The sequence below is a fragment of the Bos taurus genome, chromosome 23 (assembly GCF_002263795.3).
Source record: "Bos taurus isolate L1 Dominette 01449 registration number 42190680 breed Hereford chromosome 23, ARS-UCD2.0, whole genome shotgun sequence".
NCBI lineage: Eukaryota > Metazoa > Chordata > Mammalia > Artiodactyla > Bovidae > Bos > Bos taurus.
In genome coordinates this window covers 39,300,796-39,315,645 of record NC_037350.1, presented here as the reverse complement: position 1 = coordinate 39,315,645, position 14,850 = coordinate 39,300,796, and the positions used below count along the sequence as shown (strand labels likewise).

The window sequence follows — 14,850 nt, the reverse complement described above, 5'->3', positions numbered from 1 at the left end:
AAGTATAGATTTTTTTGCATTCACACTTGAGAGCTTTTGCAACATACTTAAATAACTGTACCTACATGCCCTAAGGGATTATTGACAATAGTGGGTTTGATATTTGGGGGAAAAAAAAAGTTGGAACTCATCAAAGTAAAAGCAAATTGAAGAGCAGGCAAGCCATAATTCTTGCATAAATGTTCTGTTTACCGATCTCTGTTGGACTCTGAGAGCAAGAGTGAGCCATGTCTCCTGGGTGAGCATTGGGTCCACAGTTTGCATCAGCTGCTGTTGCTAAGTGTCAGCTATGCGGGGCCCCTGACCCCTTTCCACTTTCAGAACAAGAATAGAACTAATTGAAGCATGAGGATGCAGTACATTCCAAAATATATTTACTCCAGAGCAGTAATCTCTTCCACATTCAGCAAAGCAACCAAGGATTTTTTTTTTTTTTAATCACTTAGAAGCTTTCTGATATTGGGTTTGAAACTCTAAGCCTTAAATGTGCCCCCCCAAATATAATACAGATAATGCAGTTTGTATATAGCTCAGATCTTTTCATAATGAACTCATGAAACCATGCATGTGCTTTCACTCTGTTGGAATTGTGCTGTGTTCATTTTTACCCCAAACAACCAGCTTTAGAGAAGGTCTTCTGACAGTGGTTATTTGTGTTGATTGAATCTGCGTCCACATCCAGCTTTAGGTCAAATCATAAGCTTGGTAAAGTTTGCATATTTTTTTTCGTTTTCTTTAAGTTTTCTCTCCTGCTCAGAAGCCCTCACCCTCATTCCAGTAAAATCCCAGTATTGGACAAAGTCCCTCTCTAAGTACAGTTTAAAAAAAAAAATCTGATCTTCAGAAGGAATGTAAAACCAAAACACAAAGGTACAATTAATCAAAAATAATGACCAGAAATAGGAAACCTCTAACTTTAATGCCTCCGAACTAGCTTCATGTAAAACAATAGGGACATTTTCATAGTTCATGCTGTACAGGGAGCCAGAAGTCCTGGGTCCAAGCCTGGCTTAGTCCTGCTCTTAGCAATTCATCATTCTCAGCTTCAGTTTATATCTTGTACCTGGGGGCTGCAGTGATTCTGCAAGGTGGTCTGTGCAGAAGTGTTTGTAAAACGTGAAGCACTTTGCAAGTGTTCTTTTTTTAAAAAAAATTGCTTTAAAGTCCTGCAAGGAACTATCAAAGTAGGAAGTCAGAAGTCTTAATCTTTGGGACTTGGAAAAGTCTTCTAATCAGGCTGGGCCTGTTTCCTCACTACGAAACCCTAGAGGTTGAACCAGAATATCTGTAAAGTGCTTTTCAACCCCAGGGCATTTTAGAATTCCATGAAATAAGATGCTGCCAGCTAGTACCGGGATCACAGAGATGGCATGAGTTTGAACAAAACTCATGGAGTTGGAGGAATAAAGGAGATGACGCTTATGGGGGAATTGGCCTTCATCCTCCCTGAGGTGTGCAGAGGCTACAGATGGGGGCTGTATGGCAAGAGCCGTAGGAAGTGGGGGCATTAATTTGGGTGGGCTCACAGGTTTGGGGTGAAGATTACAGGGAGCAGACACTTAGGGAGCTGAGCGATTAGAATGATTAGACTTTTGCGGGTAGTGTTACCAGGTGGGTAGGGTCTAAGGCTGCAGGAATTTTGGTATCGGCAAGGGCCAGGGTGGAAGTGGCAGGATGCATCACTACACCCACTGTCTTCCTAACAACCTGTCTCCCCTGTACCATCCCCTGGGTAGTGGGAAAGATCAACTCGGAGGACCTCTCTTTCCTGCTTAAGATCCTTTAATGGCTTTCATTATGTTGAGATTAAAATGTGAATTCCTTAAGTGGCCTTTCAGATGCCTGAATGAATCCACCTCCAGTCCACTCTGCCTCTTTTTGAATTCCAGCCACGCTGGCTAGTTTGCAGTCATCAGGGTTTTCCTGCATCAGAGTATTATCATGTGCTGTCTCCCCACCATTCTTCTCGGGTTAGCTTTGATTTTTTGGGAGCTTAGCTAAAGTATTTCTTCAGACAGACTTCCTCTGACCACTCTACGCATATAGCAATCTCTGCCCCTGTCTGAGCCCTGTACTGGTTTCCTTACCCACCACAGCCTGTAGTTATTATACCCTTGCAAGATGTCCAACTAAAGAATTCTTTGTCGAATGAATGAATGAATGAGAAGCTCAGATTCTTTTCTTCCCTTTTCTCTCTTCTCTTCCTGTATCTTTATTTATTTTGTCTTTCCCTCATTTTTTTTCAAGGGCTTCCCAGGTAGCGCTAGTGGTAAAGAACCCACCTGCTAATGCAGGAGACCTAAGAGATGTGGGTTCAATCCCTGGGTTGGGAAGATCTCTTGGAGAAGGAAATGGCAACCCACTCCAGTATTCTTGCCTGGCAAATTCCATGGACAGAGGGGTCTGGCAGGCTGCAGTCCTGCCAGGGGTCGCAAAAAGTCAGACATGACTGAAGTGACTGAGCACAGCACAAAATCTACTTTTCAGTTTTAAATAGCAGTTGAGATCAATATTTTTCTTTTCACAATTTAAAAACCAAGTTCCTTTCCTCTTCAAAGGCCTTCAGTTAATTGGGTCTATGCATCCTTCCCAGGAGCCTTTGCCTCCCATTGACCTTGGTGCTGTTCTTTCCTGTTTCAAGGAGTCAGGCTGACCCTGCCTTTTTCAGGCGTAATCCGGTGGCATTTATCTTTGGTTGAAAAAAAAAGAAACTGTTATTCTTGTCTTTAGCTGCCAGCATTGCAGACTGGGCATTTCAGTGCCTTGGATGGTGTATTTGGAGAAGCTAACAGCTGCCTGTGCTATTTCCAATACTTTTAAAGCTCCACCCAGGATGTGACAAAGGGAATGTTTGTCATTTTTCAGAGTTGGGGTATAGTTGTAAAATTGGTGAGTGATAAGCAGAGGTGAAAACTAGGTGCGAAATTCTTCAACAGATTGTAGGCTTGCCATCTGATATCTGGAGAAAACTGCATTCCTTTGAGCAGCTCTCAGAACCTCATCTGCTAGAACTTGGGGGCAGCCATAGATGTGGAGGGCTTTGGAGACTCAAGGAGCATCAGTCTGTTTCCAAAACAGAGCAAATTCCCCTCTCTCCTGCCATGTACATGTGGCGAAACCAGTGCCACGTGTTCTGTGTAGCACTCCTGATCTCTTAATATCCAGTGTTCATGTATACATAGGGCTTCCCTGGTGGTTCAGTGATAAAGAATCCACCTCTAATCAAGAGATGGGGGTTCTCTTAATATCCAGTGTTCATGTATACATAGGGCTTCCCTGGTGGTTCAGTGATAAAGAATCCACCTGCAATCAAGAGATGGGGGTTCGATCCATGGCTCAGGAAGATCCTCTGGAGAAGGAAATGGCAACCCACTCCAGTATTCTTGCTGGGAAATTGCCTGGACAGAGGAGCGTGGTGAGCTACAGTCCACAGAGTCAGGAAGAGTCAGTTAGGACTTAGTGACTAAACAAGAACAGTGTGTATACAAAGTACTGTTGGAACATAACATGTTGGAGAACAGCACTGTTGCATAGTCTGTAAATTACCAGCCCGCTAACAAGCAAAAACACAAATGAAAACCTTCATTTTCCTCTTTAAAAAGGAGAATATTTGTATCGATTAGGGGGCCTTGGAATTCACAGTTGAGTCGTGTTTCTGTTCACCTCCAGCTCAATCCATGAATGATTCACTGACACTGTTTTGGGATCTGATTGGACTCAGAAATCCTCGTTATATTTTGGTAGGGCCAATTTCATGGATTTTCTCAAAATATTTTGCAACCCAAAGCCCAATCGAAGTATAAATCCTTGTTTCTGTTCTTTCTGTACAACATTAAATCATCTGATACTCTAAACATTTTTTGTTTGTTGTTTAAATTTAGAACTATTTTCCTTGGCTATAATTACTTAAGAAAACTATCACCGCTAGGTTTTGACTGTTTGTTTTGGGAGCGGGCAGGCCGTTAGCATTTTAGTATTTGCATAATTACTTGATGTAAGAATGTATATTACCCCTGGAAGTGTGTAGCAGGTACTGTGGGTGGCCTGCCCATATCCTTTATCATCTCATTGGCTTCAGAGTTCCAACCGTGAATTAACACCAACCCCTAGAAGGCTCTTAATCTGTGGTTGATGGGAGTTAGGGTGTAATTACTCCATCTCGTTTACCAAGGCTTGTTTGTCTCAAAGTTTCCTGGTGGATTTAAGTCCTAGTGATGGCTTAACAACACAGCCTTCATTAGTTATCCTTCCTTTCCTGCTATTCCCCCCTTAATAAACTGTTTGCAATCAAATCTTTGTCTCAAATCAAATCAAATCCTAGATTTGGAGGATAAGTAAGTGTTAGTCGCTCACTCATGCCCGACTCTTTGCGACCCCATGGACTGCAGCCCACCAGGCTCCTCTGTCCATGAGATTTTTCCAGGCAAGGATACTGGAGTGGATTGCCACTTCCTTCTCCAGGGGATCTTCCCAACCCAGGGATCGAACCTGGGTCTCCTGCAATGCAGGCAGATTCTATACAGACTGAGCTACAGTACCTAATCTAAAACCTCTTACCTTCAGGCAACATTTTCATCTGTTATCCCAGGGATATAAAAACACTCCTGGCTTAATCCATTTTAACAGGTACTTGATATATTTTCATTAGCATGTATTGTTAATCGTCTACTCAGTACTGTCTTTTTTATTTTTCTTTTTTTAAAAAAAGGGAAAGCTTTTCAGCATCTAAAACATGATTGAAACAAGGAAAATATAATACAATAAGAGCATCGGAAAACTAAGTACCTAGGTTAAGCACCATCATATGTTAAAGAGTTCACAGTCTCAATAGTGACTTTTTTTTTTTTAGTTCTTCCCTCCAATCTTAAGACCTTTTGAATTTTTAATTATTATTATTTTTTTGGCTGTGCCGTGCAGCATGTGGGATTCCAGTTCCCTGATCAAGGATGGAACTTTTGCCCTGTGCATTGAGTGTACAGTCTTAACCTCTGGACCCCCAGGGAAGTCCTAAATGGTGATACTTTAAGACAGAACAGAATATGCATCAAGTGTTAAATTTAGTGACTAAACTTATCAGTATACTTTTATTGTTGCTTTTCATAGCATTCTATCTTGTAGAATAGCCAGAGACTTATAAAGAATTTGTAATTTTTTGTAAAGGTAAGGTTAGAGGTCAAAAGCATGTAATTCACATCAGGGTAAGAGCTCTTCATTATGGGCTGCCCCTTAAGTGGTGTGAACTCTTCATGATGGTCTGCCCCTTAAGCTTCTAGGATGCCACTGAATGCAAAAATAAAAGATTTTGCAGAACTGGCAATGATACATGCAAAAGGCACCTGCTCCTTGAAAGACAGGAGGTAAGTGTAACTAGAGGCAGGCAGTCGCTTAGCTTCACAGCTATAGTTTAGCTTCCTAATTGTGCCGGCTGTCCTGAAAGTGTGTATAGCCTTGGCCACGTGGGTAATGGAGTCAGAGGTCATGATGGAACCAGATTCAAGATTACTAACTGCAGGGTTCAGTCTGTGTTGCGTTGATGTGTATCCTGAGATGTAAGGAGAGGGGCAGCAGAATGTGGTGATCAGGGAGTCCAGGCCAAGATGGGGGAAATCTTGGGTGCAGAGTCTCACTGCTACTTCCTGTCCCCAGTAAAACAAAGATAATTTTGACCCTTCACGGTGTTTGTAGAGATTAAATTGATAAAGTGATTCAAGCACAATGCCTGATAAGTAGTAAGATCTTGATAAATGTTGTTGTTTCGTTGCTAAGTCATGTCCAACTCTTTGTGATCCCCATGGACTGCAGCGTACCAGGCTTCTCTGTCCTTCACCACCTCCCAGAGTTTGCTCAAACTCATGTCCATTGAATTGGTGATGCTTTCTAACCATCTCATCTTCTGTTGCCTTCTTCTCCTCTTGCCCTCAATCTTTCCCATCCTCAGGGTCTTTTCCAATGAGTGCGCTCTTCGCATCAGGTGGCCAAAGTGTTGGAGCTTCAGCTTCAGTATCAGTCCTTCCAATGAGTATTCAGGGTTGACTGGTAGCTTCTACTAGGGTGGTTTATTGTCCAAACCAGCACACTTTCAAAAAGGAAAAAGGGTACTAAGATGAGATATATTATATATATATTTTACATAATTGTATATTGACTGAAAAACTGGTTTTATTTTAAGGATAGGCCCACAGAATAGTTCTATTTAAACATGTTAGAAGATGAAATTCTTTCCAAAAAATAAAAATTTGTGTACATTAATGCAAAAAACCCCACAAAGCTTATAATATCTTATTTGAACAGTATGTATCTTTTTGAAATATTTTTTTCATTTTCTTCAGATATATGCTCAGGAGTGGGATAGCTGGAACATATAGTAGTTCTATTTTTAGTTTTTTGAGTAACTTCTGTGCTGTTTTCCATAGTGGCTGCATCAATTTTACACTCCCATCAACTCCCACCAATGTGCAAGGGTTGCCCTTTCTCCACGTCTTTGGCAGCATTTGTTATTTGTGCTCTTTTGATGATGGCCGTTTTGAAGTGATACTCTGTAAAGTGATACTGCACTGCGGTTTTTATTTGCGCTTATCTGATGATTTGTGATGTTGAGCATCTTTTCACGTACTTATTAGCCATCTATGTCGTCTTTGGAAAAACGTCTGTTCAGGTCTTCTGCTCATTTTCACATCAAGGGTTTTTTTTTTTTTTGGATATTGAGTTGTATGAGCTTTTTATATATTTTGGATGTTAACGCCTTATGGGTCATTTGCAAATATTTTCTCCCATTTAGTAGACTGTATTTTCGTTTTGTTGATGATTTCCTTGGCTGTGCCAAAGCTTTTAAGTTTAATTAGGTGCCATTTGTTTCCCTTTTGCAAGTTTTGTTTTCAAAAATTGTAATTCTCCAAAAGCTTAAAAAGCTGAAGGTTTTTGGTGTTCCCTGAATTCTTGATTAAAACTTTAATCGATATTGAACAAAATGCTCCCCAAATTGAGAGGACTCATTTACAGAAAAGTTCAATATCACACGTAGGACACAGATTGACTTCTAAGTAGTTTCAGTTGATGACGGGAAGCAAAGAGAAAAGTCTGGTACTGCCGTGCTGAAGTGTTTCTTTTTTTTTAATTCAACATCAGCTTTATTACAAAAGTTTTGTAATTTAATTACTTGACATATTCAAATTTTGTAAATTTGACATGTTAGTTTCCATTTCAATTGGTAAAATAATGCAACTTCTTTGGATGAAATTATTACTTTTTTAAAAAAATTATTACTTTTATACATACAGTCTAGCTAATTCCAGTTATTTTTCTGCTCCATATCTTTATTTTATTTTAATTTTTTTTGATTTCCAAATCTTTTTTAAATTTTTATTTATTTATTATTATTATTATTTTTTTTACTTTATAATATTGTATTGGTTTTGCCATACATCAACATGCATCCGCCATGGGTATACACGTGTTCCCCATCCTGAACCCCATTCCCACTTCCCTCCCCATACCATCCCTCTGGGTCATCCCAGTGCACCAGCCCCAAGCTTCCTGTATCCTGCATCGAACCTGGACTGGTGATTCGTTTCTTATATGATATTATACAATATCTTAATTTTAAATTAGATATCTTAATTTAGTGAAATGTTTTTGCCATGGACACCATAGTCCACCAAAATTATATTATCAAAGTATAATATGTTTTGATTAAAAAACAAGTACTTTTAATGTTGAATTTTTTTATATTTTAATTTTTATTTATCTATTTATTTATAGACCTGAAAGCATGACCAGCTATATTTAGCCAATGAAGTTTAGTGTAAAATAAGAGTATATTTTTGCTGACATGTATTATTTACAAATCTCTAATGTTCTTCTAGGTTTTGTTTACAAACCTGAGTTGTTGAGTTTTTAAACTAAATTTACAGGAAGATTCTCAGTAATGTCAGATGTTTCATCTTAAACAGGCTAAGTTTCCAAAAGCTTTGATTCCATGAATTAGATTAAAAAAAAAATTAAATCCTTGTTGGAATTAACCCATCTTTCTAAATGAAGCCTTGATGATACCGAGATAAAATTAGCAAAATCGAACTGTTTATAAAATTCTTCTGCTTTCACTTATCAACACATTATGGCTTTTGCTTTCCTTTTTGTGCATGAATACAAAAATTTGAAATAAAAAATTGGCAAAGTCAATTCGAAAAGCAATCACTGGATCTAAAAGTTATGTAAGCACCTTCTACAGCTGCATGTGATAAGTCAAACTACAAGTACAGGGTTCTCAAAACAGCTACTAATTTTTGATGTCTGTTATAATGCTTCTTCAGCAGGTTTGTGTTTTGGGGTTTTCACTCTATTATTGTTATCGCTTTCTCCTTCATGGCTCTGGGATGTGGCAAATGATGACATTTTGTGCAATTTCACACTCATTGTTCACTTACTTGAGAGTTGAACATTCAGCACTTTTACTGTTTTACTAAATATAAACTTCTATTTTTTGAGCTCATGGCTGTTAAAGGGCTTTTTCACAAAATAAAAAGGCAATGCCAAACAGAAACATAAGTAATAGTTGTAGAGATATATCATACAAGAAACGAGTACAGGGAACTCTATCTAATCTCCTGGGATAAACCATAATGGAAAAGAATATGAAAAGAGAATGTATCAGTGTGTATAACTGAGTCACTTTGTGTAGCAGCAATTAACACAACATTGCAAACCGCTATACTTCAATAAAACAACTTAAAAAAAAAAGACCAATTCCATGTTGGTTACATGCTCTAACGCAGCTTGTTCAGTCTCTTTTCCGCTGCAAATATTTCACATACCCCTTCCCCATAATTTCCCACCTTCCCATTGACCCCACCAGCTGTGCTTTGGCAGTTTTGTGGGTCCCAGCATGGGCCTGGCACACCTAACTTGTACACCCACAGGGCACAGCATGGCAGTTATCAGAGTTCTCCCACCACCACCAGAGGCTGGAGGGTCTAGCTGACCGTGGCAGCTCCTGTTTGAGTACATTTTCTTTTGTGAGCAAATAAATACCCTGGTGCCCTGAAAGGGAGATGTTAGTTCCATAGTGTTTGGCAAGGGTTCGGGAGGTTTGGGTCATCTCTGAGCACCTTGGAGATTTAAGCAGCTCTGTTCGCTGCTTGTCTTAGCTCGAGTTGCTACTAAGTAGCATAAATTGGGTGGCTTAAACAACAGAAATGTATTTCTCACAATTGTGGAGGCTGGGAAGTCCATCAAGCTGCCAGCAGAGAGTGTCTGGTGGGTGCCTGCTTCTTGGTTTGCTGATGGTCATCTTGTTAGTTCCTCAATGTTTGCAATGAGAGACACACAGAGACAGATAGACTGGCGCTTTTCTCATGAAGGCACGGTTTCCATTATGAGGGCCCCACCCCTGTGACCCCATCTAAACCTAATTACCTCCCACTGGGAACTGGGGCTTCAGCCTGTGGACGTTTGGAGGTACGCACCGTTCAGTTCACGGCGTGCCTGGCGTGCCTTGTGCTCTGCTCCTGGACAGGCCCATGGAAGGAGCAAAGAAACACAAAGTGGAGGGCTACTAAATCAATTACGTCTGATTTTAATGCGATTATTAATATAATTCTATTACTAGTAGTAATTCATTAAAGTGAAATTGACCAGGCAAATGTTAAGCCTAATAAGATGGCAGGGTAGTAAGACTAAAGCAAGACTGTCCAGGGCAAAAAGTCCTAGCCATTTATCACTAGGAAGGATGGAGCCTTATCTTAAAAGAAGTTTTTACATAGGAACACTAGAGGGCGCCCTAGACTGTAATTAAGAATCATGCTTATCTACACAAGGAAATACTGTACCAGCTTGATAATACAAAGTTTAATAGTGAATGTTTATAAAAATGTGGGTAAATCCGTATCAGTTGATTTTCAGTGTTCTAAGGGCATGATCAAATTCAACACAAATGTTTTGGAGTGTGTGTGTGTATGTCCATGCTGGAGGATATAATAATCCTATTTTATTTCATTATTTTTTTTATTGAAGTATAATTATTTTATAAGGATAATCCTATTTTTATTTTACTTCAGAATGTCTTTTTTTTTTTTTTTCTAAATCTTCAGGAGTGCCTGCCTTAAGGTGAGATAAAGATTGGGGTGTAATCTGTCCTCAGTACCTGGGGTTTTGTTTTTTCTTGGTGGAGGGATAAGGTGAGGGAGGGCTGTAGAGCCCATTAAAACAACTATAGCGTTGTCCTTCTTTAGCGATAAACCTAATGATATTGTTATTTATTTATTTTTGGCTGCGCCCCGCGGCATGTGGGATCTTAGTTCCCCGGCTAGGGAATCAAACCAGTGCCCTGCAGTGGAAGTCCTAACCACCAGACCTCCAGGAAAGTCCTCGATAATATTGTTTTAAATACATGTGGCACCACTGTTCTTATATGTGTTAAGACTTCCCTGATGACTCAGATGGTAAAGCATCTGCCCGCAATGCAGGAGACCTGGGTTTGATCCCTGGGTCAGGAAGATCCTCTGGAGAAGGAAATGGCAATCCACTCCAGTACTCTTGCCTGGAAAATTCCATGAATGGAGGAGCCTGGTGGGCTACTGTCCATGGGGTCACAAAGAGTCAGACATGACTGAGCAACTTCACTTTTATGGGTGGATTATTAGGCAAGGACTCCAGTCTTCAGGGCAGCGGTATCAACAGTGGGGAAAACATCGATTCTTCATCTAGTCTGGAGGCCCTGCTCTGTCTCTGGCTCTGTGACTGTGGAAGATCTTATCTTTCTGAGCCTCTCTCTCAGTAAAGGGGTGGCTTGAACTAAATGACTCAGTTGTCTTTTTCAAGTCTAAAATTCTCTCACTCTGACTTTCACGCCCAACATTGGCTAGTCTTAAATTTACGTTCACAAATCCGTGCCCTGTTTAGAAATTAGTTTCAGCTCACATCATAAAATTCCATGACACTGGGAAAACTTGATTCAGGAGAAAGTGGAGAGGTGGTGGTTCCCTGTTTTGGGGCCCTGATCAAGTTCTTTACAATGGCTTATTTTACCCTAGAAACAGATAGGTCTTTGTCACCTGCTAGAAAATACTCACATAAGCACTGCTCCCCAACCTCAGACTTCCCTGGAAGCAATAATGATGGTCAGATGTTTATATTCATTGAGTTTGCTGCTAGGATTCAGTCTAGATAAACAGTAAGAGGCCAAAAAACTCACTGGAGATTTTCATTTAAGTCCAATTAGTTTATTTCTGAGGTTATGAAAACACCTGGGATGAGTGTTTGCCAGACAGATACAAGCCCTCTCTGCCTTCAGATATTTGAGACAAGACAATTTAGGGATCTGGCGTTTGACTAAATATTGTTGCTGCACAGTTTTGATCTCCAAGAATTCTCTGACATTCCTAACTGAGTTCTGCTTCTAAAATAAACACGTTGAATGGGGTACCCTTGACATGGAAAAATGAAATGTTTGCAACATTCATCTCTGTTGGAAGGAGAATGATTTGGTTGGTGGAGTTATATGACTCCTGTCCTATAGAGACATAAAAAGTGACGCTTCGCACATTTCTCATTGGTAACATTTTCAGTAATCGTGTGTGTGTGTGTGTGCATGTCTGTGTGTGTGTGTGTTTGCGTGCCTTGTGTCAGCAGTGTCTCTGTGAGATCATGCTTCATGTTGACAGTCACATACATGCAGTAACTCCTGCCTGCTAACTCTTTTCAGATCTTGGAAGTTTTTGACACTTTGTAGTTCTCCATCTGTGATGGTGAAATCAAAATGAAGGTGATCCCAAGGGCAACTTTGATCTCTTGGCAGTTTCTTCGTGACTCCTAACGTCTGAGCTGCGCCTTGGGAGCAGCAGGCAGAGTAGGAGAGGGGGGGCCCTGAGGCTGAACTGGAGAGGAGGGGACCCTGAGGCTGAACTGGAGAGGGGGGGCCCTGAGGCTGAACTGGAGAGGAGGGAAGGCAGGGGTTGGGATGCGTCTCACGCCAGGGCACCTGGACACGTGGGCCAGGGCATCACACTGGAAGGTTGTGGAGGGCAGGAAGACGCTGCCCATCCATTCTTCAGACCTGTACTGACTGCCTGGTTTGGGCCAGGTGCTATGATTGGTGACACGAATGTACAAGTGTTTCCTTCAAGCTTTTCCCCTCCAAACTTTAAACTTTTTATTTTGTATTGGAAGAGAGCCGATTCACATTGTTGAGGCAGTTTCAGGCACACAGTGAAGGGACTTAGCCATATATATACACGTATCCCTTCTCCCCCAAACTCCCTGCCTATCCAGGCTGGCATATAGCATTGAGTAGAGTTCCATGTGCTATACAGTAGATCCTTGTTGGTTATCCATTTTGAATACAGCAGTGTGTATTCGACCTTCCCAAATTCCCTAATTATTTCTTCCTTGCAGCACCCATACGTTTGTTTTGTAAATCTATGAGTATCTTTCTGTTTTTTAAGTAAGTTCTTTTGTATCATTTCTTTTTAGATTCCACATATAAAGGATGTCATACAATATTTCTGCTTTTCTGACTTACTTCACTCAGTATCACACTCTTTAGGTCCACCTGCAGGGCTCCAAATGACATTATTTCATTCTTTTTAATGGCTGAATAATACTCCATTGTATATATGTACCATATCTTCTTTATCCAATCCTCTGTTCCTTTGAGCTTTTTAAGGACCAGTTGCTGAAACAAACATAGAAATAAACCACGATAAAATCATCGTGACAGTTGACAGTCTCACCAATGCTGAGAGAGCCATGGGAGCCCCAGGGGTTCAGGTTATGAGGAGATGACCTTACTAATATGCTGATGTCTTGCAAGGGAAGACGTGGGTTCCAGGTGGACAGCAGGCTTTCCGAGGTGTGGATGGAGGGAACATGGACCCTGGTCCTGTATGCCCTGTGGTCCAGGGGCAGATATACCTTGGGGAAGACAGAAGTGCCTTCAAGAGATGGAGCTCTTAGTTCTTTCAACACATCCTAAAGTCTTTGATGGACACATTGGCTTGAGTTCAAGATAGTGTTTGCTAAACCCATTTTTGCTGTTCCTTAGAGAACCTTTGTGTGCTTAAGGAGTACAAACATTTCCTCAGTCATTTATCCAAAAATTTATTTTACTGCTTGTCCTTAAAAATAACACTGGGGGGGAGAGACGAATCCAATGGATATCAATATTTCCACTGTCCTTTTTAACAAGATCATTTTTGAGCTTATCAGTCAAGTCTCTCTTAGTTGCAGGTGACTGAGATTCCATTCAAATTAGCAGATGCAAAAAAGGGAATTTGTGGGCTCACATAATTGGGAAGTCTTAGGGGGTAGGAATAAGTGGATCAGAGATTTGAACATGGCCATGAACTCTCTCCATGTCCTCAGCTGTACCCACTTCTGCTTAGTTTTGGATCCTCAGTTCAGTTCAGTCGCTCAGTCGTGTCTGACTCTCTGTGACCCCATGGACTGCAGCACGCCAGGCCTCCCTGTCCATCACCAACTCCCGGAGCTTGCTCAAACTCATGTCCATCGAGTTGGTGATGCCATCCAATCATCTCATCCTCTGTCATCCCCTTCTCCTCCTGCCTTCAGTCTTTCCCAGCATCAGGGTCTTTTCCAATGAGTCAGTTAAAAATTATATCTTGCTTGAGAATTGTAGTGAGGTGCAGAACTTTGTTTGGATTAGCATGTGCCAGATGGCTGGCTGGTGTTTTGGCCACTATAGAACAAGTGATGAAAAACGGTCGAGAAAATTAGAAAATGTAAATTCATCCTCTCGTACCCCATTCCTCTACTTTTGTGGGGCAAAAGTGTCGAACACTGGGAATAAAAAATGTCCCAGGTCAGCAATGAGCAAGGAATTGATGATGATGAACTGACTCAGATAAAATGAGAACAGCAACTTACCTTTATGCTTGGCTATTTCCTTGCCATTTCCAGCGGCCTGGGAGGGGTGTGATTTATCACTGTTCTCCCCATCTGTCCCTCAATTCCTTGTCTCCAAAACACAGGGACTAAGAGAATAACTTGATTTCACAGTGAAAGAGTTGGGGGTGAGTGTTGAGGTAGGGAGACACGTGTTACTTATTCGCACTTGAATGTAAATTCATGTCACCCTCTGGTTCTCCAGCACCCTCAACAGAATTAAGCAAATAGGACTTACGGAGTTGGAGTCAAGGGTGGGGTAAGTTCTGGAGTACAGGTACGGCAGCCTTATTCAGACACCCACAAGGCCCCAGGCATGTGCGGCGAAGGGAGGAGAGAAGAGGGAGCTGGGGTTATGAGGAGGTGGTGGGATGAGCCAGCCCTGCTCTCGGTGGTCTTCACCAGCACCAGTCAGGACACCTCCTTGCTCACTGTCATTTAAAGCATCTCAGGTGGCTAGCCCACCTGGAGTCTTGCAATGGTGTGGGGAGAACTGCATTAAAAAAAATAATAATTTGTACTTATTTCTGGCTGTGTTGAGTCTTCGTTGCTGCATGAACTTTTATCTAGTTGCAGTGAGTAGGGGACACTCTTGTGTTGCATGGGCTTCTCATTGCGGTGGCTTCTCTTGTTGCAGAGCACAGGCTCTAGAACGTTCGGGCTTCAGAAGTTGTGGCGAGTGTGCTCAGGAGTTGTGGCTCCCGGGCTCTAGAGCCACAGGATCAATAGTTGTGGCACACGGGCTCAATTGCTCTGCGGCCTGTGGGAGCTTCCCGGACCAGGGATCGAACCCATGTCTCCTGCGTTGGCAGGCAGGTTCTTAACCACGGAACCACCAGGGAAGCCCTAGGAGAGCTGGATTTTGCAGCCTCCTTCCTTCCTTCTTTGCAGATTCTCTGGGGATAGAGACGTGGAAGAAGTTTCCAAGGCTGCCTCTGGGTCAAGCCGTGCAAA

General features: G+C 41.5%; 1 protein-coding gene across 1 annotated transcript in view; it reads left to right on the top strand.

Annotated features, from left to right (window-relative positions):
* The window catches only part of RNF144B (ring finger protein 144B), a 159,421-nt gene that overhangs the window by 22,679 nt on the left and 121,892 nt on the right, over positions 1-14,850 (top strand). The window lies entirely within an intron of this gene.